The 25,198-nt window shown below is 35.7% G+C and overlaps 1 long non-coding RNA gene across 4 annotated transcripts in view; it reads left to right on the forward strand.

Annotated features, from left to right (window-relative positions):
• The window catches only part of LOC115934999 (uncharacterized), a 198,501-nt gene that overhangs the window by 130,770 nt on the left and 42,533 nt on the right, over positions 1–25,198 (forward strand). For 3 of the 4 annotated variants that reach the window (XR_008680732.2, XR_010134357.1, XR_010134356.1), the window contains 2 exons: positions 18,728–18,884; positions 23,996–24,175. This is a non-coding gene — a long non-coding RNA (uncharacterized lncRNA). The remainder of the gene's footprint in view (positions 1–18,727; positions 18,885–23,995; positions 24,176–25,198) is intronic. The other variant, XR_008680735.2, reaches the window with a different exon arrangement.

Here is a 25,198-nt window from a genome sequence, read left to right on the forward strand (position 1 = left end):
ACAGAAGACTTAAAAGTAGTATGGGTGAACAACCATTCAAATATGCCACTTCAGAAAATTTGCTCACTTTGTTTTCTTTTGGAGAAACACAAGCGTGCGCGCACACACACACACGCTTAAATAGCCAACAAACCAACACAAATATCTGCAGTGTTCTGACTTTTAGAAAAGATTGCTAATCTGGTATTTTGATAAGAAATTTGTCTTTTTAAGAATAGAAAATCTTCTTCAATATCAAAATCCTCTCATATTCATATACAGTAATTTTGCCCCCCCCATAATATGCTGTATGCACTTCCAAGTTGGAAACTAAAACCTCATTTTATTCTAGTGTATTGTAAAAATTTACTGTGAACAAGCTGTGCTGTGACATCATCTACTGAGTGAATGTGTATGAGTTTAGTAAAAAGCCAGAAGCCAACCTCATGTCTCACTTGTTCTTTGCTCTTTCTTTGGAGAAGAAAACCATCTGATACAAATACAAATCATATTTTTTATTCAAATCAATGTTTTCCTGAATGTGGAACAGATACTGTTTGTCATGACAACTCAATCATGACTTGTGATTGAAACAATTAATCAAAGGAGGGTATTTGGTAAAAGAGCATACGTCCAGTGACAGAAATCACCTTTCATGACGATTACCTCTATAAAAAGTTATATAAGCTTATATTTTAGCGACAAAGTTGTTAAATAATTCATCACATGTAAAGTAACATAACCATGACCAACAATAGTAAGGTCTTAGAGTTTTCACAGGTCTCAGACATTGTCATTAAATTATGGTGACCGATTTGCAAAGGGGTTTAGCTTTCATGATAGTTGAGCATTAACCTCAGGGAAAAATATATCATGAGGAAAAAAAATGCCTACAGATGATGCTGCTCAGTAAAGCTGGACTTCATTATTTTATATCAGGTTATAGTCATCTGAAAAGTAGGGACTTTCAGAATCACAGACTAGTTGAGTTGGAAGGAAACTTACTTCATAATACAACCATAGGCATACCTTGTTTTATTGCATTTCACAGATAATTGCAATTTTTTTTTTTTACAAATTAATATTGTGACAACCCTGTGTGAAGCAAGTTTATCAGCACCATTTTTCCAACAGCATGTGCTCATTTCATGTCTCTGTTATATTTTGGTAATTTTCACAATATTTCCAACTTTTTCATTACTTCTATATCTGTGATGTATCTTTGATATTACTATTGGAATTGTTTTGAGGCATCAGGAACTGTGCCCAAAGAAGATAACAAGCATAATCGATAAATGGTGTATGTGTTCTGACCGCTCTCCACTAGCCAGCTGTTCCCCATCTCTCTCTCTCTCTCTCTTCAGGGCTCCCTATTCCTTGAGACACAAAAATATTGAAATTAGCCCAATTAATAAGCCTAGAATGGCCTCTAACTATTCAAGAGAAAGGAAGAGTTGCACATATCCTGCTTTAAATCAAAACCTATAAATGATTAAGCTTAGCGAGGAGGATATGTTTGAAAGTTGAGATAGGCTAAAAGCTAGGCCTCTTGTACCAGTTAATCGAGTTGTCAATACAAGAAAAAATTTATTGAAGGAAATTTAAAGTGCTACCTCAGTGAATACATCAATGTTAAAGCAAAACAGCCTTACTGCTGATACGGAGAAAATTTGAATGGTCTGGATAGAAGACCAAAGCAGCCACAACATTCTCCTAAACCAAAGCCTAATCCAGACCAAGGTCCTAACTCTTTTCAATTCTGTAAAGGCTGATGTAGGTGAGAAAGGAAAATCTCTGAAGCTAGGAGAGGTTGATTCATGAGCTTTAAGGAAAGAACTCTCAGAAAGAAAGATTTCTTTAAAAATACTACTGCTCATTGACAGTGTACCTGGTCACCCAATAGCTCTGATGCAGATGTACATGATTAATGTTGCTTTCAAGCCTGCTAACACACATTAATTCTGCAACCCATGGAACAAGGAGTAATTTTGACTTTCAAGTCTTATTATTTAAGAAATGCATTTTTAAAGGCCATAGCTGCCATAGATAGTAATTCATCTGATGGATCTGGGCAAAGTAAATTTAAAACCTCTGGAAAGGATTTACCCTTCTAGGTGCCATTAAGAAAATTCATGATTCATTGGAGGAGGTTATAATATCAACATTAACAAGTTTGGAAGAATTTGATTCCAACCTTCACGGTTGACTTTGAAGAGCTCCAGACTTCAGTGGAGGAAGTAACTGCAAATGTAGTAGAAATAGCAAGAGAAGTAGAATTAGAAGTGAAACCTGAATATGTAACTGAATTGCTGCAATCTCATAAAAACATTTTAATCGATGAGGAGTTGTTTCTTATGGATAAAGAATATTATTTCCTGAGATGGAAACTACCCCTGATAAATATGCTGTTAACATTGTTGAAATGACAACCAAGGATTTCGAATACTGTTTAAAATTAGTTGATGAAGCAATGATGGGGTTCGAAAGGATTGACTCCAATTTTGACAGAAGTTCTGCTGTTGATAAAATTCTGTCAAACAGCATCCTACAGAAAAACCTTTCATGAAAGGAAGAGTCAATCAATGCAGCAAATTCATTGTGTCTTGTTTTAAGAAATTGCCACTGCTACATCAGCCTTTCATAACCACTACTCTGATCAATCAGCAGTCATCAACATCAAGGCAAGATCCTCCACCAGCAAAAATATTACAATTCACTGAAGGCTCAGATGATTGTTGGGAATTTTTAGCAATAAAGTATTTTTTAATTAAGGTATGTATATTACTTTTAGACATAATGCTATTGCATACTTATTAGACTACAGTATAGTATAAACATAAGTTTTATGTGCACTGGGAAAACAAAACATTTGTGTAACTTATTGCTGTATTTGCTCTTATGCAGTGTTCTGGAATGAACCCACAATATCTCCAAGGTATGCCTGGATATTACTTCATTGATGAGGAAGCTTAGGCTTAAAAGTATCAAGTGACTGCACAGGAAGTTGTGGGCAAAACTTGGTCAAGACTCAGTTTTCTTAGCCCCCCAAACCATGTGCACATTCTGTTATGGCACATTTCAGGCAGATTCTGGGGATATGCTTTTCTTCATTCCATATTAGTGCCTCTGGCATCTAGAATTCAAAGAGGGAGGTACCTGTATTTGGGTTGAGAACACCAGACTGAATTTCAAACCACATTTTCTTAGGAAATAGAGGCATGCTTCTGATGTGTCCAGGAACACCTGACTACTCACTTTCAATAAATGTACAGTGAAAAGAATATTCTGCTCTCTTTTGAGTGGAGTGAGAAACTCAATTTCTAAGAAAGAAATAAAACCTTTCCCCCAGTGTTTTATCATTTTGATGAGTTTCTGCTAGAAGTTGACACTATCTTTCCAAAGACAAATATTCTTACAAAATCAAAAGAAAGAAGAGAACTGCTATTGTAGTTTTTTTTTGGGAGGGGGGAGGGAAATTTTTAGAAGGGTTCATTAAGTAAAATATTCGAAATATAATTTTTATGTCCTGAACTGGAGTCACCCTATGACTGTTTTGATTTTATTTGTTAGAAATGAAATTATAAAATTTAAAGGAAAGCATGTTTAACAGATTTTGAAAGGTTAATAATTGTTGACTATAGTAGGAGGTGATTAAGAAAGGGTTCAGAAACTTTTTTGCATGGGCCTCTAAATAATTCATCATTTGAATCTGTCCAATGTGTTCAGCTTTCACAGACCAGCTTAGTATCCCTGCCAAATTAAAGTTGGCAACTTAAAAGCTTATTGAATCTTTGGACCAAGTGTTTTCTTGTTGTTTAGAATTTTTCAAAGACAGAATAATTATTTAAGGTAGGAAAGTACTTGCCCATGAAAAGATGTTTTAATACTGTTTCTCTAAGAATAGGGTTCTATTTTAATACCTCATATTTCTCTTGTATCCTGGTGACTCCTCAACACCCATTTTCCTGGTAACTTCCCTCATTTTACTTTGGCTCATAGTAAATGACCTTTAGCTCTATGGGATAGGGTAATTTGACCCTCCAGGAAGCTAATACTGAAAATATTATTCCCAATCATATTATTCTTTGACGTTTACCTTCAAAGCCACTTAATAAAAGCCAGCTGAAACTTACTTCCCCTTTCTCTATTACTAGCTTAGTTTTTCTTAAAAGATGGTGTTTGATCATAATGTTTAAATAGATAACTCAGTTTTATATTTAAAAATGTGATTTACCTTCCGAAAATGCAATAGGCATGAATTGCAAAGTATGTACTGGATGTATGTTGCCTCTAAAACATTGTATTCAAGAATCCTCAAGAGGGCTGTCTATCTCATTTTACTGAAAGTAACACAAAGAAGCCAGATGGGATATTCAACACTGGACTTGAAAAACTCTAGCTAGATCATCGGATTCATTAGGTACATTTTCCACTTTCCATGTTAGTGCAGGCAACAGTGTTGCTAAGTTTCTGCCACTATGTAACAAAGATGCCTTGTTTCCAGGATCCAATACCATTCCTTCACCACTTTTAAAGACCTCCCAGCAGCCTCCTCAAAGATCTTGATGAGGCTTTGAGAGTTTTCCTAAAAATCTCTTCAAGGCTTCCAGTGCTTTAGATAACACTCTCCATAGGCCTCCCAAGCTTCTTTCTACTACGTCATCCCCAAAGCCACTAATATATTTTGAAACTTTGGCTGCAATAGCACCCCGCTTCCAAGTACAAAAATTTGTATGGGTTGTTCATTATTGTGTAACAAATCACCTAATAACTTAGTGGTAGAAAACAACGACATTATTATCCCTCATACTCTTTGTGGATTAGCAGTTTGAGAATAGCTTCTTGGCTGTCTCCAGCTAGAGGTCCTTCATAAGATTGCAGTTAGATTTCAGCTAAGAAAGCAACCATCTGAAGGTTACTGGGGCTGGAGGATTCACTTTCAAAGTGATGTGGTCACCTGGCTGGTGGCTGATGCTGGTTGCTGGAAGTAGGCCTCAGTTCATTACCACATAGATCCTTCTCCAGGGATGCTTTAGCATCTCATGGCTTTATAGTGTTAGGAGATGACTCTCCACACATCTCTCACATCTTGTGAGCAGGGGAACTTAAAATTTCCCTTGTTCTGAATTCTCTTTTCAAAGGTGTTTGCATAGCAAATTGCCTTGATTAATGAAGATAGTCCCCCTCTAAAGCAAAGGGCAAGGATTTTTCATTTTTATCCTCTTTAATAGAGATACTATCTCCTTACGCTAAAGGTCAGACAAGTTTACAGCCGATTATAAAAAATTGAGTTCCCTAAATTTGGGTGTGTATCTTCTTTAATACAACCCAGTACATGTATAAGCATCCCTTGTTCCACTTTGCATTGGTCTGTGGAAATTGGGGCTGAAGTAACTGAACATGCTTAAACTTTGGTTACTTTCACTGTTTTGAGTAATCAGCTGTCCTTTGACTTTGACTCAGGGGTCTTGTTTCTTCTGTTACCATCCACAAAACTGTGGCAAGGTAACTTGTATGTTTGCAAGTAAGATAAAATCTCAGATATTTCATGGTTCTTGATAGGCAGCTGGCTTCCCCTAGAGTGAGTGATCTAACAGACCAATGCAGAAGCTGAGATGGCTTTTTGAATTAGCCTAGAATGTCACATATCATAATTTCTACAATGTTCTATTGGTCAGCCTTTATTCAGTATAGAAAGGGACTATACGCAGTTGGGAATACCAGCAGGTAAGACTCATTGAGGACTACCTTGAAACAAAGCTACCACAGCTCTCCTAAAAGTTGTAAAAACCTTAGCTCAGGGATAATACACTGATTATCTTTATGTTCCCTGTAGAGTTCAAACTAGTGTTTTCATACAATATCCACTCAAAAAATATTTGTTGAGTATCATTATGTGGAAGAGTACTGAAATTACTAACAGCATGTGAATTGGGATCAAGTGAATTAAATATAGCATAGTCATAATTCATTTAATGTATATTTAACCTTATAAATTCAACTTTATGAATTGAGGGAAAAAAAGAAAATGGTTTTCACAAAGCAAAGCCCTTTAGCCATAAGCAAATTACTTCCTCTGATGCTCAACCAATAAAAACCAATAATCTATCCCTACTCCAGGGAAAAATAATTTGCTGAACTTCTCGAGAAATAGAATTATATTCAAACCATGTTTATTCTAATCATAAAAGTTTAATGAACTTTCATAGTTAATTTTGACTTAAGCAATCTGTCCCCTATAAATGTATTTAGAACCTAATCACTGAAAATATCCCTACTGCACTGTGCAACATTTTTATGGAATATTAAGATAGGGAAAAGAAGAGATTTTAGTGTGGTGCTATAGTTCATCTAACTATGTCTAAATCAAACCGCCATCTTCAACTCCTGCCCATTTGGCTTATGGTATCAGCTCAGCTAATGGCACAGACTTCTTTGAAGCTCAGTGATTGAGATTTATCAAAAACAAACCAAAACCCAAAAAACCTGCCATGATCTGGTGGAAATAATTTTGAAATTCTTATGTAGTTATTATATTTTCTGGCTTGGAATCATAAAGAGTTTAAAGCATTAATTAGGAACACATTCCATCCTTTGCCTCCCATGGTTAAACCGTTTAATTAAAGACCTTGAAGCCTTCTGGGCAAAACAATCAGGCCATGATGTGATCATCTCCCTCTTGTTTTCTTTGCTTTGTGCTTCTTCATCTTTAAAAACGTAATTCGTTTATTCTAGGACTGTTTGGCACTTTCCACTTAGCCAACAGTAGACAAAAGAAGTCAGTAGTAGTTTGGTTTTGTAGATTCTTGAAGTGATTTATTTCTGATGGTTGTAGACAGTCATTTATTGCATAAATATTTGTTGAGCAAGTGCCAGCTAAGAATCCTGATACTGTGCTAGGTGCTTTGAAACAAGTCATAAACCAGATGCAGCTCCTTGTTTGCGTCTAAAGGAGTGCTCAGGAAAGAAGGTGAAATGAGACAGGGACATTCCTATCTACAACCCAAAGAATCAAGTGGTAACATGCCATGGTAAAATATTATAAATAACACAGATGATGAAGAGATTATTTCTTGATAAGAGGAATTAAGAGACAAAAGAGACATGGAGGAGATGGGATTTAAGTTCTACTGGAAAGGAATTAGACATGCAGAGGCTGGGATGAGTGAGACTATTAAAAAAAAGAACAAGGAAGCAGAAGAATGTGAGTCGTCAAAGTAAAGAATATAAAAGGAAATAACAGGGAATAAATTTGAGCTGAGGTAAAGCATGGAAGTTGAAATTCAAATTCTACAAGTGATAGGAAACCACTGAAGATATTTTAGCAGGGTTGTGATGTCATCTGAAGTTTTCCTTAGGACTTGAAGACAAGAGAATGAGGGTGGTAAGACCAATTAATGGGTCAAATCATCTAATGATTTTGGACTTTATTCTAGGACCAAGAACAAGGCATTTTTAAAGAGTTTTAAAGATAAGAACCAGTTATTTAGATTTGTATTTTAAATAGCTCACTCAGGCTGAGGTGCAGAGTTTGGATAGGAAGGGATAAGAATAGAAAGAGAGAAAGGTAAGATGGCTCCTTAACTAGTCTGCCTTTATAGCTGTTAGTATTTGCAGTCTGCCTTTTGCTTGATGATCCATTTTAGACAATAACAACCTCTTCTGGCTTGACTCAGTATCCTCTTTCAAGTATCTTTTTGATTTTCACCTTCTGGTCTCTCACCTTGTGATCATAGAAAGAAATTTGTACTTGGTTTAAATAGAATCAACACTTTGGATCCACCTACTGCGTGGTTTCCCCAGTAGTGAAATAGGGGATGGTGAGGTGAGAGGAAATTAGAGAACATTACTGCCATTTGTCATTGTTATTATAGATTTTCCCGAGTTTAAATTAGAAGTGTGTGTGTGTGTGTGTGTGTGTGTGTGTGTGTGTGTGTGCATGTGTGGGTGCCCATCTCAGTATCACTGAAGCCACATACCAAAGACTATAAGGTTGGCCCTTAACTGCAGGCATGGGACAAAGGAAATCAAAATTCATGTCCTAGACTCAGTAGTTTTAGGAAGGATAAACTCTGAAACTTTTAAGTCTATGAATATAAAGGAGAGCAGGCATTGCGTCCAAAACAAGAAGTCTAATTTTGGTTCTCCCAAATGGGATGGATGTTAGAGAAATCCTCTGGAGCAATTGAAGCTAGAAGAAGTGAACATTTTTTGAAGAACCTTTAACAAAGCCACTGGGCACAAAAGGAATTGAACATATATTTCTATTTCCTCATTTGCTTTCTTTAAATTTTTTTAATTTCTAAATTGACACATTGTAATTGTACATATTTATGGGGTACAATCTGAAACTTTGATACATGTATATGTTATCTAATAATCAAATCAGGGTAGTTAGCACATTTATCTATTACCTTACACACTTTTTATTTATTTGTGGTGAGAACATTCAAAAGCCTCTATTCTAGCTATTTTGTAATATACAATACCTTATTGTTGACCATAGTTACCCTACTGTGCAATAGAACACCAGAACCTAGTCTTCCTAATTGTAACCTTGTACCCATTGACCAACCTCTCTCCATTTTCTCCTTTCCTATCTCCTCAGTCTCTGATAACTACTCTTTAGAGATAAATTTTTTCTAAATTCCACATGAGTGAGATCATGTGGCATTTTCCTTTATCTGCCTTATTTCACTCAACATGGATGTCCTCCAGTTTCATCTATGTTGTTGCTAATGACAGAATTTATTCTTTTTATGGCTGAACAGTATTCCTCTCTCTCTCTCTCTCTCTCTGTGTGTGTGTGTGTGTGTGTGTGTGTGTGTGTGTGCAATATTTTCTTTATGTATTCATCCACTAATGACCACTTAGGTTGATTCTATGTCTTGGCTATTGTGAATAGTGCTATAATAAACATGGGAGTACAGATATCTGTTTGACATACTGATTTTACTTTTTTGGACATACACCTAGTATTGGGATTACTAGATCATATGATAGTACTATTGTTAATTTTTGAAGAACCTCCATAGAGTTTTCCATATGGATGTACTAATATACCTTACCACCAACAGTATCTAAGTCTTCCCTCTTCTCTACAATCCCACCAATACTTATTTTCATTTGTCTTTTTCATAATAGCCATTCTAACTGGAATAAGGTGGTATATCATTGTGGTATTGGTTTGCATTTCCTTGATGATTAGTGATGTTGAGCATTTTCTCCTATACCTCTAAGCCATTTATATATCATGTTTTGAGAAATGTCTATTTGGGTCTTTTGCCCATTTTCAATCTAATTGTTTTCTTGATGTTGAGATGTTTGAGTTCCTTACATATTCTGTATATTAATTCTTTGTCAGGTGCATAGCTTGTAAATATTTTCTCCCACACTGTAGGTTGTCTCCTTACCCTGCTGATTGTTTCTGTTACTATGCAAACTCTTTTTAGCTTGATGTAGTCCCACTTGTCTAATTTGCTTTTGTTGCTTGTCGCTTTTAGGCCTTATTTTAAAAATTCTTTCTCAGCTCAATGTTGTGAAGTGTTTCCCCTTTGTTATCGTGTAATAGTTTAATAGTTTTGGGTTTTACATTTAAGTCTTTAATCCATTTCGAGTTAATTTTTGTATATGGTGAGATGTAGAGGTCTAGTCTTATTTTTCTGCATGTTATATCCAATTTTCCTAGCACTGTTTATTGAAACAACTATCTTTTCTCCAATTTGTGTTTTTGTACCTTTGTAAAAAATCAGTTGTCTGTAGCTGCATGAATTTATGGTTTTCTATTCTGTTCCTTTGGCCTATGCATTTATTTTTATGCCACTACCATGCTGTTTTGATTACTATAGCTTTGCAAAATATTTTGAAATAAGATAGTGAGATGCCTCCAGATTTGTTCCTTTTGCTCAAGATTGCTTTGGCTATTGGGGGCCTTTTGGATTTCCATATGGATTTTAGAAGATTTTCTATTTCTGTGAAGAATGTCATAGGTATTTTGACAGGGATACATTCAATCTATAGATCACTTTGGGTAGCATAGACATTTTAACAATATTTTTTTTCAATTCATAAACAGTTTATCTTTCCATTTGTGTGTGTGTCCTCTTCAATTTCTTTCATCAGTGTTTTGTAGTTTTCAGGGGACAGATTTTTAATCTCCTGGTTAAGTTTATTCCTAGGTTTCTTTTTTGTAGCTATTATAGATTTTTAATTTCTTTTTCAGATAGTTTACTATTAACATACAGAAATATTTGTAATTTTGTGTTGATTATATATCCTGGAATTTTATTGAATCTGTTTATTAGTTTTAATAGTTATTTGGTATAGTCTTTAAGGTTTTCTGTATGTAGTATCATGTCATCTGCAGACAACAACACCTTGACTTTCTCTTTTTCTATTTGGATGCCTTTTATTTTTTCCTCTTGCTTAATTGCTCTGGCTAGGACTTCTAGTACTATGTTGAACAGAAGTGGTACAAGGGAGCACCCTTGTTTTCTTTCTGATTTTAGAGGAAGAACTTTTTAGCCTTTGCCTACTCATATGTTACCTGTGGATTTGTTATCTGTAGCCTTTACAGTGTTGAGGTACAAACCTTCTATATTTAATTTGTTGAGAGTTTTTATCGTGAAGGATTTTTGAATTTTAATAAATGCTTTTTATGCATCTATTGAAATAAAAATATGGTTTTAAGCTTTCTTTCTGTTAATGAGTTATATCACATTTATTGATTTGCATTATGTTGAACCATCCTTGCATGTCTTGGATTAATCACACTTAATCATAGTGAATAGACTTTTTTCAGTATTATACTTTAAGTTCTAGGGTACATGTGCACAACGTGCAGGTTTGTTACATATGTATACATGTGCCATGTTGGTGTGCTGCACCCATTAATTCGTCATTTACATTAGGTATATCTCCTAATGCTATCCTTCCCCCCTCCCCCCACCCCATGACAGGCCCGGTGTGTGATGTTCCCCTTCCTGTGTCCAAGTGTTCTCATTGTTCAATTCCCACCTATGAATGAGAATATATGGTGTTTGGTTTTCTGTCCTTGTGATAGTTTGCTCAGAATGATAGTTTCCAGCTTCATCCACGTCCCTACAAAGGAAATGAACTAATCCTTTTTTATGGCTGCATAATATTCCATGGTGTATATGTGCCACAATTTCTTAATCCAGTTTATCATCGATGGACATTTGGGTAGGTTCCAAGTCTTTGCTGTTGTGAATAGTGCCGCAATAAACATACATGTGCATGTGTCTTTATAGCAGCATGATTTATAATCCTTTGGGTATATACCCAGTAATGGGATGGCTGGGTCAAAAGGTGTCTCTAGTTCTAGATCCTTGAGGAATCACCACACTGTCTTCCACAGTGGTTGAACTAGTTTACAGTCCCACCAATAGTGTAAAAGTGTTCCTATTTCTCCACATCCTCTCCAGCACCTGTTGTTTCCTGACTTTTTAATGATTGCCATTCTAACTGGTGTTAGAATTCTCATTGTGGTTTTGATTTGCATTTCTCTGACGGCCAGTGATGAGCATTTTTTCATGTGTCTGTTGGCTTCATAAATGTCTTCTTTTGAGAAGTGTGAATAATCTTATTGTGCTGTTGAATTTGGTTTGCTAGTATTTCATTGTGAATTTTTGCATCTATGTTCATCAGGGGTATTGGTATGCAATTTTATTATTTGTGTGTATCCTGATCTGGTTTTTGTATTAGAGTAATGCTGTATTTATAAAGTGAATTTGGAAGTGTTCCTGCCTCTTTAATTTTCTGAAACAGATTGAGAAAAATTGGCAATAGTTCTTCTTCAAATTCATCTGTAAAGCCATCAGGTCCTAGGCTTTTCTCCAATGGAAGATTATTATTACTGATTCAACTTCCTCACTCATAATTTGTTCAGATTTTCTATTTCTTTATAATTTATTTTTTTCTAGGTTAACAAATCTGTTGCTGTATAGTTGTCTATAATCGTCCTATTTTTTGTATTTCTGTTGTGTCAGTTGTGTGTCTCCTTTTTCATTTCTGATTTTGCGCCTTTTTTCATTTTTTAAAATTTTTATAGATAATGGTTTGTTAGATTTGTTTTTCTTTCCAAGAAAGCAGCTTTTCACTCATTGATCTTTTGAATTGTTTTTGCAATCTCTATTTTATTTATTTCTTCTCTGGGCCTTATTATTTTATTTTCTCCTTATATCAATCTTGGATTTAGTTTCTTCTTGTTTTTCACTTTCCTTGTCAGATTGTTTATTAGAAATCTTTCTTCTTTTGTGATATAGGAGGATATTGCTATTCACTTCCCTCTCACAACTGTTTTTTGTTGTGTCCCTTAGGTTTTGGTATGATGTTTCTATTCTCATTTGACTCAATAAATTTACCTTTTAATTTCTTCATTGACCCAATGGTTATTTGGGAGCATGTTGTTTAATTTCCATGTATTTGTAAATTTTTGATTTGTTTTTTATTTCTAATTTTATACCATTATGGTTAGAATATATACTTTATATGCTCTCTCTCTTAGATTTGTTAAGACTTGTTTTGTATCCTAACATGATCTATTCTGGAAAATGTCCCAAGTGCAGTTGAGAAGAATGTGATTCTGTAGCTGTAAAACATAGTGTTCTGTAAATGACTGCTAGGTCTATTTGGTCTATTGGAATTTCTTTATATGTAAATTGAAGGTTTTCTCTTGATCATTTAAAAATTCTGTTTTGACAGTTTAGCTGTAATGTGCCACACACACAAAAAGACATTTTGGGATTGAATGGGGAAGCTTTGAGCTTTCTGAATCTGGATGTGTATATTTCTTCCAAGACTTGGAAAGTTTTCAGGTATTATTTTATTAAATAGGTCTTCTGTGAAGTTCTCCATCTCTTCTCTCTCTAACATTTCAATAATGTGAATATTTGTTTGCTTAATGATATCCCATATTCTCTTTTTTATTCTTTGTATTATTTTTACTTCTTATTTCTTTTTTCCCTTTTTTATTCTTATTTCTTTTTACCCCTTCTGAGTGGATCATTTCAAAAGATCTGTCTTCAAGTTCAGGAACTCTTTCTTTTGCTTGATATAGTTTGTTGTTGAAGTTCTCAATTGTATTTTTAAATTTATCCATTGAACTGCTTAGCTCCAAGATTTCAGTTTCGCTCTCTTTTATGATATCTATTTCTTTGTTAAATTTCTAATCTAGATCATCAATTGTTTTCCTGATTATGTTAGATTATTTGTCTGTGTTCTCTTATAGCTCACTGAATTTCCTTAAGATCACCATTTTGAATTTCTTTTCTGGCACTTCATACATTTCCTTTCCTTTTGGGTCTGTTACTGGAGAATTACTGTGCCCCTTTGGGGGTGTCATATTTCTTCTTGCTTTTTCATGTTTCCTGTGTCCTTACATTGGTATCTGCACATGTAATGAAACAGTCACCTTTTTCAGTTTTATAAAGCAGTGTTTCATAGGGAGAGACATTTTTCTGTAGATGGGTCCTAGGGTGTCAGTTGGGTATAGCATATTGGCTTTGGTTCTCAGTGGACTCAGAAGCAAGGTGTTTGTGCAGTTTCTTCAGTTGTAATTTTCATCAGTGATGTTTCCCATTGCTTTGGTGGCCTAGGCTGTGAAGTTTCTGACAGCAGTGGTGCAGTTTTTCTGGGGATGGTGTCATGGGGCTGGCTATCAGACTAGGTGCATGTGGGAGTGGAAGGCTGGCGAGCTGTGCTACATGCTGTCAAGGAAGCAAGGCTACCACTATCCTGTCTGTAAGGCCATGTGCACATGGGCATAGCAGACCAGCAGGATGGTGCAGTGGCTGTATAGGGAGGCAGAGCCACCTGCATACTGGCTATTGGGTTAAGCATGTGCCGGTACAGGTACAGTGGTCTGGCTGGCTGTGTGGCAGGCTCTCCAGGTGGTAGGACCACTGCTGTAGTGGCTATAGAGCCAGATGCAGGCATGCACAAGTGCAGCAGGCCAGCTGGCTCTGTGTTAGCTTCCTCTCTGTGAAGTTTGGCTTATTCTCAGGGTAATTGAATGCTGCATGATTTCAAACACTGGGGTCTCAGCTGCTTTGCTGGGCCTACAGTCTAGGGAGCCAGGGTCATGCTAATGTGGCCACTCATGTGAATATGGTAGAATAATGGCAGAGCCTAAAGGATGGAGACAGGCAATGGCTACTGACCCCCAGGGCAGGAAGCACTCTAGTAGTGGTTCTGGAGTCAGGGTGGTGCTGTGCTGTAGCAGCCTAGGACACAGGGGAGTAGTAAACAATGTAGGCTCCTACTTTGCAATGTAGTTGTGTGTTCTTCAGGTGACTCTCAAAACTGGATGTTGGGCTTGTAGGAGTATTCTGCAGCAAGGACTGCAGGTGTTTATGGTGGTAATGGGGACTGCTACAGGTTTCCAGCTATCTTTTTCCTCATAAGAAGTTCCTTCTGGGTCTGAAACAATTCTGGTGGGGAAGACAATGTAGCAGATGTAGGTGATTTGCTCACCTCTCTATGATACTGTGCTGAGTTTCTGTGCTGCATAAGAATTTCACCACTACCTGGGTGCTCTCCAGCTTACTTCTTCAGTCAATCCACTTGGAATACAGTAGTTTATTTATTGTTTTGGTGCCTTTTTTTTTTGGAGGGACAAGCACCAAGTAATTCCAGCTGGCTATCTTGCTGATGTCACTCCTTCCTATTTACTTTCTTAGCACCAGAGAGCAGGGTTTGTGATCAAATTTTAGTACTTTAAATTCCCTATGGGTAAGTACTTTTTATACCTTTGGGTTGATAATGAAAATAGTTGAGCCAGTTGTAAATATTTCCTTTTGGTGAGTGACAATACATTTTTTGCAAGATAAATGACTCTAATTTAAAGAAAATATATTAACTAATTTATGCCCTCAAGAGGTATTTTTTCAAAGACAGATTGTGCGGGTCCTTTTTCTCAAGCAATTTATAGTTTAGAAAGGCAAATCAGCAATACTTATATATCAAGAAATTTTTTTAGGTATTTCTGTTAAAAATATTGCCCCACTTTGTAAACATGTGAGAAAATTATATAAGGTGGGTTTGTTTCAAGATGTTTTTTTAAAAATTTTTTATTGAAGTAAAATATACATATAAACTTTGCCATCCTTACTATTTTTAAGTGTACAGTTCAGTGGAAATAAATACATTTATATTCTTTTTCCCCCCATATCCCTCCACCCACCAATCTTAATGAGATCCATTATTTTTTAGCTCCCATATATGAGTGAGAACGTGCAATGTTTGTCTGTCTGTCCTTGGATTATTCACGTAAGAAAATGGCCTCCTGTTTCATCCTTTTTGCTGCAAATGACAAGATTTCATTCTTTTTTATGGCCGAATAATATTCCATTGTATATATATGCCACACTTTTTTTATCCATCTATTCATTGATAGATACTCAGGTTGATTTCACATTTTGGCTGTTGTGAATAGTGCTACAACAGACATGAGAGTGCAGATATTTTTTGACATATTGACTTCTTTTCTTTTGGATATACATCCAGTAGTGAAATTGCTGGATCAAATGCAAGTTCTCTTTTTAGCTTTTTGAGGAACCTCCATACTGTTCTTCATAGTGGCTGTACTAACTTACATTCCCACCAACAGTGTATGGAGGTCCACCTTTCTCTGCATCTTCACTAGCAGCAGTTATTGTTTGTCGTTTTGATACAAGCCATTTTAACTGGGGTGAGATTATACCACATTGTGATTTTGGTTTGCATTTCTCTGATTATTAGTGATGTTGAACTTTTTTATGTATATTTGTTAACCATTTGTATGTCTTCCTTTGAGAAATGTCTGTTCAGATCTTTTGCCCATTTTTAAATTGTATTATTTATTTCTTTTACTATTGAGTTGTTTGAGCTCCTCATATATTCTAATTACTAATCCCTTGTCAGATGGATAGTTTGCAAATATTTTCTGTGGGTTATCTATTCACTTTGTTGTTTCCTTTGCTGTGAAGGAGCTTTTTATTTGGACATAATCCTATTTTTCTATTTTTGCTTTAGTTGCCTATGATTTTGAAATTTTACACAAGAAATCTTTGCTCAGATCAATGTACTGGAGTGTTTCCCAATGTTTTCTTCTTGTAATTTTATAGTTTCAGGTCTTAGATTCAAGTCTTTAATACATTTTGATTTGATGTTTGTGTATGGTGAAAGGTAGGAGTCTAGTTGTATGCTTCTGCATATAGTTACCCAGTTTTCCTAGCATCCTTTATTTAAAAATACTGTCCTTTTCTGATTGGAAGTTTTCAGAGTCTTTGTCAACAATGAGTTGGTTGTATATGCATGAATCTGCTTTCTGTATTTCATTCCACTGGTCCATGTGTCTGTTTCTATGCCAGTACCATAATGTTTTGGTGACTATAGCTTTGTAATATTTTGAAGTAAGTTGGTATGATGCCTCCAGCTTTGTTCTTTTTGCTGAAGATTGCTTTAGCTATTCAGGGTCTTTTGTGGCTCTATAGAAATTTTAGGATTATTTTCTGTTTCTGTGAAGAATATCATTGCTATTTTGATAAGGATTGTATTGAATCTGTAAATTGCTTTGGGTAGTATTGCCATTTTAACAATATTAACTCTTCCAATCCATGAGCATGGAGTATCTTTCCATTTTTCATGTGTTTCATCTTCTATTTCTTTCATCAGAGTTTTGTAGTTTTCCTTTATAGATGTTTTACTTCTTTTGTTAGATTGATTCCTAGGTATTTTAATTTTTTGTAGTTATTATAAATGGAATTGCTTTCTTGATTTCTTTTTCAGATTGTTCACTGTTGATGCATATAAATTTACTATTTTTTGTATGTTGATTTTGTGTCCTGCAACTTTACTGAATTTATTTATCAGTTTTAACAATTTTTTTGGTGGAGTATTTAGGTTTTTCTAAATATAAGATCATGTCATCTGTGAATACAGCTAATTTGCTTCTTCCTTTCCATTTTGGCTTCCCTGTCTTTCTTTCCTTTTTTTTTTTTTTTTTTTTTTTTTTTTTGAGGCAGGGTCTTGCTCTGTCATCCAGGCTGGACTGCAGTGGTGGGATCTCAGTGCAACCTCCGCCTCCTGGGTTCAAGTGATTCTCCCACCTCTGCCTCCCTATCTGCTGAGACTACAGGCACCCGCCACCACACCTGGCTAATTTTTGTATTTTTTTGTTAGAGACAGGGTTTCACCATGTTGGCCAGGATGGTCCTGACCTCAAGTGTTTCGGCCTCCCAAAGTGCTGGGATTAAAAGTGTGAGCCACTGCACCCAGCCTGTATGCCTTTTATTTCTTTCTCTTGCTTAATTGCTCTGGCCTTTTTAGATTTTTAAGTGTATATGTAGGCACATCTATTTTTTAAATTATTTATTATTTCATTCCTTTTAAATAATTTATTTTTTTAGAGATGGCATCTCACTCTGTTTCCCAGGCTGGAGTGCACTGGTGTGATCATAGTTCACTGCTGCCTCAAACCCCTGGGCTTAAAGAATTCTCCTGCCTTGGCCTCCTGAGTAAATAGGAAAACCGCTTGAACCCGGGATGGGGAGGTTGCAGTGAGCCGAGATCGTGCCACTGCACTCCAGCCTGGGTGACAGAGCAAGACTCCGTCTCAAAAAAAGAAAAATAAAATAGCTGGGAGGGTTACATCAAGGGATTATATTCTGGATTTAATCCCTCTCTGTTACCAAATGCCTGAAAATTTCCTGATAGTTTTTGGGGCCCTATCCTGCCGCCCTTATATCTGCCTATCTACCTACTCTAACAATAATATCTGCCTCATAGGGCTGATAAGAGTATTAAATTAGTTAATATACCTAAAGGACCATCAATTGTGGCTGTCACATAGTAGTAAATTAATAAATATCATAATTGTTAATAGTAGTATTATTTCACCAAAGCAGCAAAGTTACTTTATTGAAGAAAATAAGTTTTAAAGTTAGTTATATAAAAATATTTTAATATTGCACAAGTGAAACTGTGAACTCATTGATTCTTTTTATTTCACATTCAACCAGTTATGATAATGGGAAAACATAATCTGAATGTAACATTTTCTTTTTATTTATTACATGACACACTAGCGTTTAGCTCATAATTTTTTTGACATTTTTTACCCATGAGAGTTAGTTTCAGCTCTTCATTCTTGCTTATAGTTTCTTGAATCCAAGTTTGGTATTCCTCACTTTTCTTGTGAACAGGGAGATTTTTCTGAACAGGGAGATAGCACAGTTTCATAGAAAATGCATGCATGTTTGAATTGAACTTGATTTTTAATTTTTGCATAACATTTTAATTTATGTGTAACGTATGTGTATCTTAGTGGACCAATGATTTAATTGCTCTGAGCCTGAATATCCTTAGGTCTAAATTGTAAACTATAAAGCATACCTTGCAGGATTATTGTGTTACCTATTATATATTTAAAATAATTTGCAAGTTGATGTCACATAATAGATAATCAATGATGGCATAAAGTTAAACAGAAACATCAGAAAAGAAGCAACATTTCCAACATATAATAAAAATTAGAACAAAAATAAGACTCTTCACCTTTAGTTTTGGAAAAAATTAAACATTTTAAAATTATGCAGTATGGCAGAAGGTTGGAAAAAACTGGAACCCTTACAAATTGTTGATGAAAAGATAAAGGGGTCCATTCTGTAGAGAACAATTATGTAGTGTCTATCAATGTTTAAAAGACACATAGTCTTTGACCCAACAATTCCACATTTATTTAACTTAGGTAAGAGAAGAAAATAAGTGCAACATGCCAGAAATCCAGTAAAGCAGTTCAAGTATCAGAAGAGCATGAATCAAAACCAAGTGCAAGAAAAGGCACCTTGACATTGAACTGAAGGCCACCAGGTACTCACTGGGTCAATGACTCTTCTCATTTTTATGTAAGTATGAATCATCAGGTGAACTACTTAAAATGCACATCCTTGGACAAATTTCTGAAACGCTGATGATTCTGGTCCTCAGAACTTACTCGAAGTACCAAGGTTCAGGTACTTCCTGCTAAAGGAGTACTTAAACAAAAGAATAAAGAAATGGACACTTCAGTCCCCATGTCTACCCCTCCATGCCAGTGGCCAATAGCACTCAAATTCAGAACACCTTTTCTGATGACCCCATACTGTGTCCAGAATCCAGCCCAACATAATGTCCCATTTTCCAAGTGTAAATTGCTCAGGTATACTTGCAATATGTTAAAATGCTAAACCCCTTTCATATTATTTCATGTGGTGGTAGGGGTGGTGGTGGTGGGGTTTCAAACTTAGGCATGCACCAGAATCAGCTGGAAAGCTTGTTTAAATGAAGATTGCTGAGTCCAGTCTGGATGCTGGGTGGAGTTTTAGATTCAGTAAATCTGAGATGAAGCTGAGAATTTGTGCTTTCATAAGTTCCCAAGTTATACAGATGCTGCTGGTCAGGGACCACAATTTGAAAACCACTATCTTAATGGAATTGCTTCTGTGCAAGAAAACCAAAACCAAAACCCAAACAAAAAAGTTCATGCCAATACTAAGTGACAAAAACCAAAAAGCTCTAATAAATTCAAAGGAAATATTTTTCTTCTTTGAATAAATCAAACTGGAAAAGCAGGACTTCTCAATCCTCCCAGAACAAAAAGGAAACAGGATTGGAAAGGCAACTTCAAAGCAAAGGGCACTCCCTGGAAAATGCCCCACATCCAAGCTGAGAACAGTAGAAGTGTGCAAAAAGAAAAGTCTTAATCACTCTCTGAAACAAGAGCAACATTGATTCATAAGATGTGTAAGCATTGTTCTTAAATGTAACACTAGATAAGGATTCATCTTGTGAACAGTAGGAGGAGGGAAAATACCTGACAGGTACCCATTTAAAAACATTTCATAACCATTTTCTTGATGAGTCTGTTGAGATGAAGTACTCCAGGTTGAGTTGTAATCTTTTACGTAAAACAGGAAGAAAAGAAGTATTCCGTGACATTCTTACTTTCCTCAAGCATTAAGACTAAAGAAATAATCAAAGAGAAGCAAATGTAGAAATGTAATGTAATTCTTTGGATGGAAATACTGCCTTTAGGAATAAAATTAGGTTTACTTGACAAAGTTTATCCAGGGAATAGTTTGGGGTTGTTAGTGAGCTTGTAAATTGCCACTGTTACTAAGTGACTTTTAGAATACTTATTGTGAACATCAGTAAGCTTGTGGATGGTTTTTCTTTCTATCCCTGATGTTAATTGAACTAAAAATAAACCAGACATTTATCCAGAATGATTTACCACATCAATTATAAATTATGTATTTACAAGATTTCCTCTCAGATTTTTAAATCTTGGATTTTTTAAAGATGAATTAACACCTTACTTTGAGAAAAAAAATTAGTTACCTCTGGAAATTCATGGGCAAGTTAGCCAACAATGATAATGTTTATCCTAACAGGTGTAAAAGATTTCTGGGGGCATAAGTTTGCTCTTTAAAAAGGGAAAGGAATTACTAGATTTAGAATAACTTTCCCCAAAGCAGAACCTGGAATTCCTCCAACCCCTTTAAGTTCTTTAAGCCTAATAGTTTCATTTTGTTGTTTCTAATTATTAAGTTATTATATAAAATTCAAGATAGTTTTACACATAAACAGCTAAAAATGAAATTTCCCCAAAGTCCATTAAGGGGATACATGTTCCTTCTAGACTTTGTATGTTGTCTGTCATTTAATCTCTCTATATCTGTGTGTGTGTGTGAGTGTGTGTGTGTATGCTTATCTGTGTAGTAAATATATTTATATGCTTTTCTTTGCAAATAATTTGTACCTTGCTTTTTTCATGCAGCACTGTGGAGATTTTTCTATGTTTATTCTATATCAAGATGTGTAGACCTATATCATTCACTTGATAGTGGTATGGGATTTCAGAATAGAGACACTAGTTCAGTTTAATATTTGTCCCATTGATAACTTTAAGCTGTTACCAGCATTTTTGCTCCTTCAATCAATGCTGTAATCAATGTTCTTATAAACACAACTTGGTGTACATATACAACAGCTTCTTAGATGGCATTGCTGAATCAAAGACTACCAAAATTTTGATTGATTATGCCAAATTATCCTCCAAAGAGTTTGTATCAATTTGTCATTCTACCAACTGTGAGAATTCTATTTTATGCATCATCTCTCATAGTGAATGTTATTAAATATTATTTCCCAAATTAATAGGTAAAAAATGACATCTGGTATTCTTTAAGTTTATTATTGTTTATTGGTTAAGTTGAAAGGTCAGTGGAGAATTCATTCTAGTAACAGCAGGAGGAAGAAGGAAATGAGGGCAACAGCAACATTCAAAGAATATTAGATAAGGCAAAAGCTTAGCTGGTGAAATAGAAAGACCTCAAAATACAGTGGCCTAAATAATATGTAAGTTTCTCTCTCTCTCTCTTATGAAATGTCTGGCCAGTGTGGGCTGATGGGGCAGCTCTGCTGCAGGTGATTATTCAGAAACTCAGGTTTATAGCATTTGCTACCCCTAGGATATGATCCTCTTCTGTATGGTAGAAGCTGGGTTGCTGCGTATCTATGCAACCTGTGGGAAGGGGATACCTAGCTACAAGGGAGGTTGAGATGTGGTTTCTAGCTAGACATTTATGCATTCAAAACCCCAAACACTAGATTTTAGCATCTTTTTACAGTGGAAGTGATGCTCCTGACAGCTGCTTCTCAAATGGACGAATTGTTGCTTTGCTCCAAAATTCTATGTATATGCCCTGTATGTCCCGGAGGCTTCATACAGTATCCCCAGGGATGAGAAAAAAAAATGTTTGCCAGGTGAATAGTTGCTATCCTATTAAGCGGGAGCTATGTTAATTTTCACCAGTCTAGATATCACTTTTAGTATAACAGCTAAAATCAGATAAAATTGTTGATAATTCACAGCCATTCTCCAAGGACCATCTAACCTTCTTCCCTGGGGCTGATTTGCAGTGTCCTCAAAAACTTCCCAGGTCTAGAAACTGAATGAGAAGCTATAAGAGGTCGTGAATACCCCCCGCCCTTTGGCAACTCAAGCCAGATTTCTGTTTAAAAGACATACACTTTTTCCAATTATATAGATCAAGTAATACCTCATCAACTGCCCGTCCACTTTATTACAGGGAACATTGTCATTAGCCACCGCCACAGATTCCTGCAGGTCAAAACACTGATTGCCACCCCATCTCTGTGGCCGATTATGGTAATTGCAACCACCTTTTCTCTGAAGGTTAAGCACTACCACATGGCCTTTCCTACCCCAGGATTCCATTATTCTCATTGAAATGAGAGATTCCAAGAAATGAGAGATCCTAATACAATGGCAGCATCCCCCACCTTTATTTTCAGTTTGCCAAAGAGCCACTTCAAAACTTTCTGAAGATGCTATTCTCTTCATGGTGAGTTTTCTTACTTGCCTTGATGGAAAGAGTACTAATTTTTTAATGCCTTCACAGAAAAAGGTACAGTGTTCTCTGGCATCTCTTGATGGACAGAGAAGGAAGGTGTGTATATTGCATATAATAAATCTGCCTCAAGACCTTAATTCTCTAAAGTCTTGTGGTTTTTTTTTCTTCAAATTAGAACAAGAAAGTTCTGGCAGATTAATATCATGAAATGTTGTTTTTCATTGAATCCAGGCTTCAGAAGCCAACAAAGGAAACTACTAGAGGTGCTTAAAGTTGCCTTGGCTAGCACACTAATTCAAAATACTGGGAAGTGCATCTATTATCTGTTGATGAATTGCCTCAATTCACCCTTATATTTTGTCTTCCTCAATATAACACTCTTAGAAACCATCCCTACACAGGTTATAAGGTTCCTGATGATCCAGTTTTAAAAGATTTTATAAGTCTTATGATATATACTGTCTCTTTTTGAAATAGGGTCATCAATTCTATACCTGAGGGCTGCTGAGATATAGCTCTAGTTATGGGGACAGAGGCAGTGAGAGATAGTGGCGGGTGGCTTTTCAGAAGAACTGGCATCCCTTTGTAAGTCAAAAGTGCAGATTAGGTCATTGAAAGGTCTTTCTGCACAGAAAGTTTATTTTTCTAACACCGGGAAAGAAAGGCTCCTTTTTGCAAAATAATCTTCAAGTGATTTGGAAAATCAAAGTTTACACGTCCAAATGGGTCTATCCTATCCAAATATCCTCATCCCCAGTCTCACAGTGTAACTTTTCAACCAATGCCCTAACCGTATCATAAGTGCTTTGGTAATGATGTGCATTTATAAAATGCAGCAATTCTGCTACCTATGCAATTATACATGGGGGCCCAGTCTTCAGGCATGTCTGCCCTGTAGTTACTAGATATAAGGGATTCTTTTAAGGTTCATTATAGGAGCTGTCTAGTTTTCCACTAGTGCTTTGTGTTTGAAATTTAAGTTGCTGTGCGTTTTTCTTCTTTTTTTTTTTTTTTTTTGGTTAGCTCCCTGCATAGTCATAAGTAGCTAGCCAGCCCATACTTTTTATAATTACCATTATTGGATCCTCCATCCTATGCCAACACTGGCAATAATCTGAGTAATGATGATACCACAGCAAGCCATTACCTACCTCCTATCTTCCTTCAGGAAGATAATGACTTCATCCAACACTTAACAAACCAGCTTCTGAATACCCTATTGAGGAGCTACTTTATGTGGCTATTCCTGGTAGTAAATACTGTATTATTCAGAATCCCTACAGGAAACGATTCTCCCCAGATGGTTCAAATGCAGAGACTTTAATGAAGGACTACTTATGGATGTGTGTGGGGGTGGTGAAGGGATAGTGAGCCATCCATGGACTAACATCAGTAAGAAAACATATTACTCCCAGGACAAAAAGGTCAGGGAGGAAATGAAGTTACTCAAGCACAGAGGGAGCTAGGATTATTAAAAATATGGGTCACTTGGTTGAAGCATTGGTCTTGGAGGGATGCAGCTAGTGCTAAATATACCTGCCAACACATGGAAACATCAGGGAAGAAATACTCTTACCTCTCTTTTTTGTATTCTCCAGTCTCCTGCCAGTGCTTCCAATCGCTGAACTGAACTGGAAACAAATCAACAAGGGAAACCAAGAGATGCATTCCTTGAAGTTCAGCCTCCTGGCCTCAAGTAAGGCAGAGGAAGAGAATACATAGATCTGTGGAGAAGAGTGGTGATGGTGGGAGCTGCCAATAAAGAACTATCAAAAAAGGTAACTATCTCACATGTCATCTCATTTTATCGTTGTACAAAAGCTATCACCATTTCCCTGCATTTTATAAATAAGGAAAGTGAGGGTCAAAGTGGCCAAGTAAGTAGCTTACATAGCTAGTAAATAGCCATGCCAAGGATGAAACCAGATCTGTCTAGTGCATATTACAGTCCTTCCTCTGCCACACCATATCATGACTTAAACATTTAGATCTGAGCATGAAAATGAAAAGAGATTGAAAGTGATAGAGTTGGGAAGGGGAGTGGGCACACACAAAACATGCGTTTTTGACATTCTTGAAATAATTTTAAATACATGTTCTTAATAGAATTTATAATAATATGAGAAGATTTATTTACAAGTTTTTTACTTACTTGAATGTAGGGCTCATGAGGACAATGATTTTGTTTTTCTTCTTTATTGCTATATTCCTGGTGACAAGATCATTGCACAAAATTTAGTAAATTTTCAAAGAATATTTGTTGAATTAAAAACTAAACAGATGAATAAATTAGTGGGTCAGGATATATGCATGTTCCTTTGGAAAACTAGTAACATAGAACTGTAGCCTGAAATAATAAATTTTTAAATAATTATTCATACCATCAAGCATTTCCTGAATATTTCCAGGAAAAAAAATATCAAGTTATATAGGTATCTATTTTCTTGTTTAAATACAACAATTGTAGTTACACCTATGCTACAGGCAATCAGTTCTGTCTTTACACCAAGTTTTGACCTCTATAATAACAAAATAATGTATTGACCACAGTAACCTTTTAAACACTTATTAAGAAACAGTTATATAAAAATTATTTCTCTTATTTAAGATAAAAGTCACTTGTCCTTTCATCTTTTCCTTACACAAACATTTCCAGATTAATTACCCTTTTGGGTACCCTCTTCTGTGCATAGTTCAATTTTTCATTAATTTTCTGAAAATGTTAATACTTGGTAACGTAATATAGTTCTTCATATGTTTACTGACTTATCAAGAGCAAAGTGGAGTGATTGCCTTCCTTT

This window comes from Gorilla gorilla, chromosome 5, assembly GCF_029281585.2.
Source record: "Gorilla gorilla gorilla isolate KB3781 chromosome 5, NHGRI_mGorGor1-v2.1_pri, whole genome shotgun sequence".
NCBI lineage: Eukaryota > Metazoa > Chordata > Mammalia > Primates > Hominidae > Gorilla > Gorilla gorilla.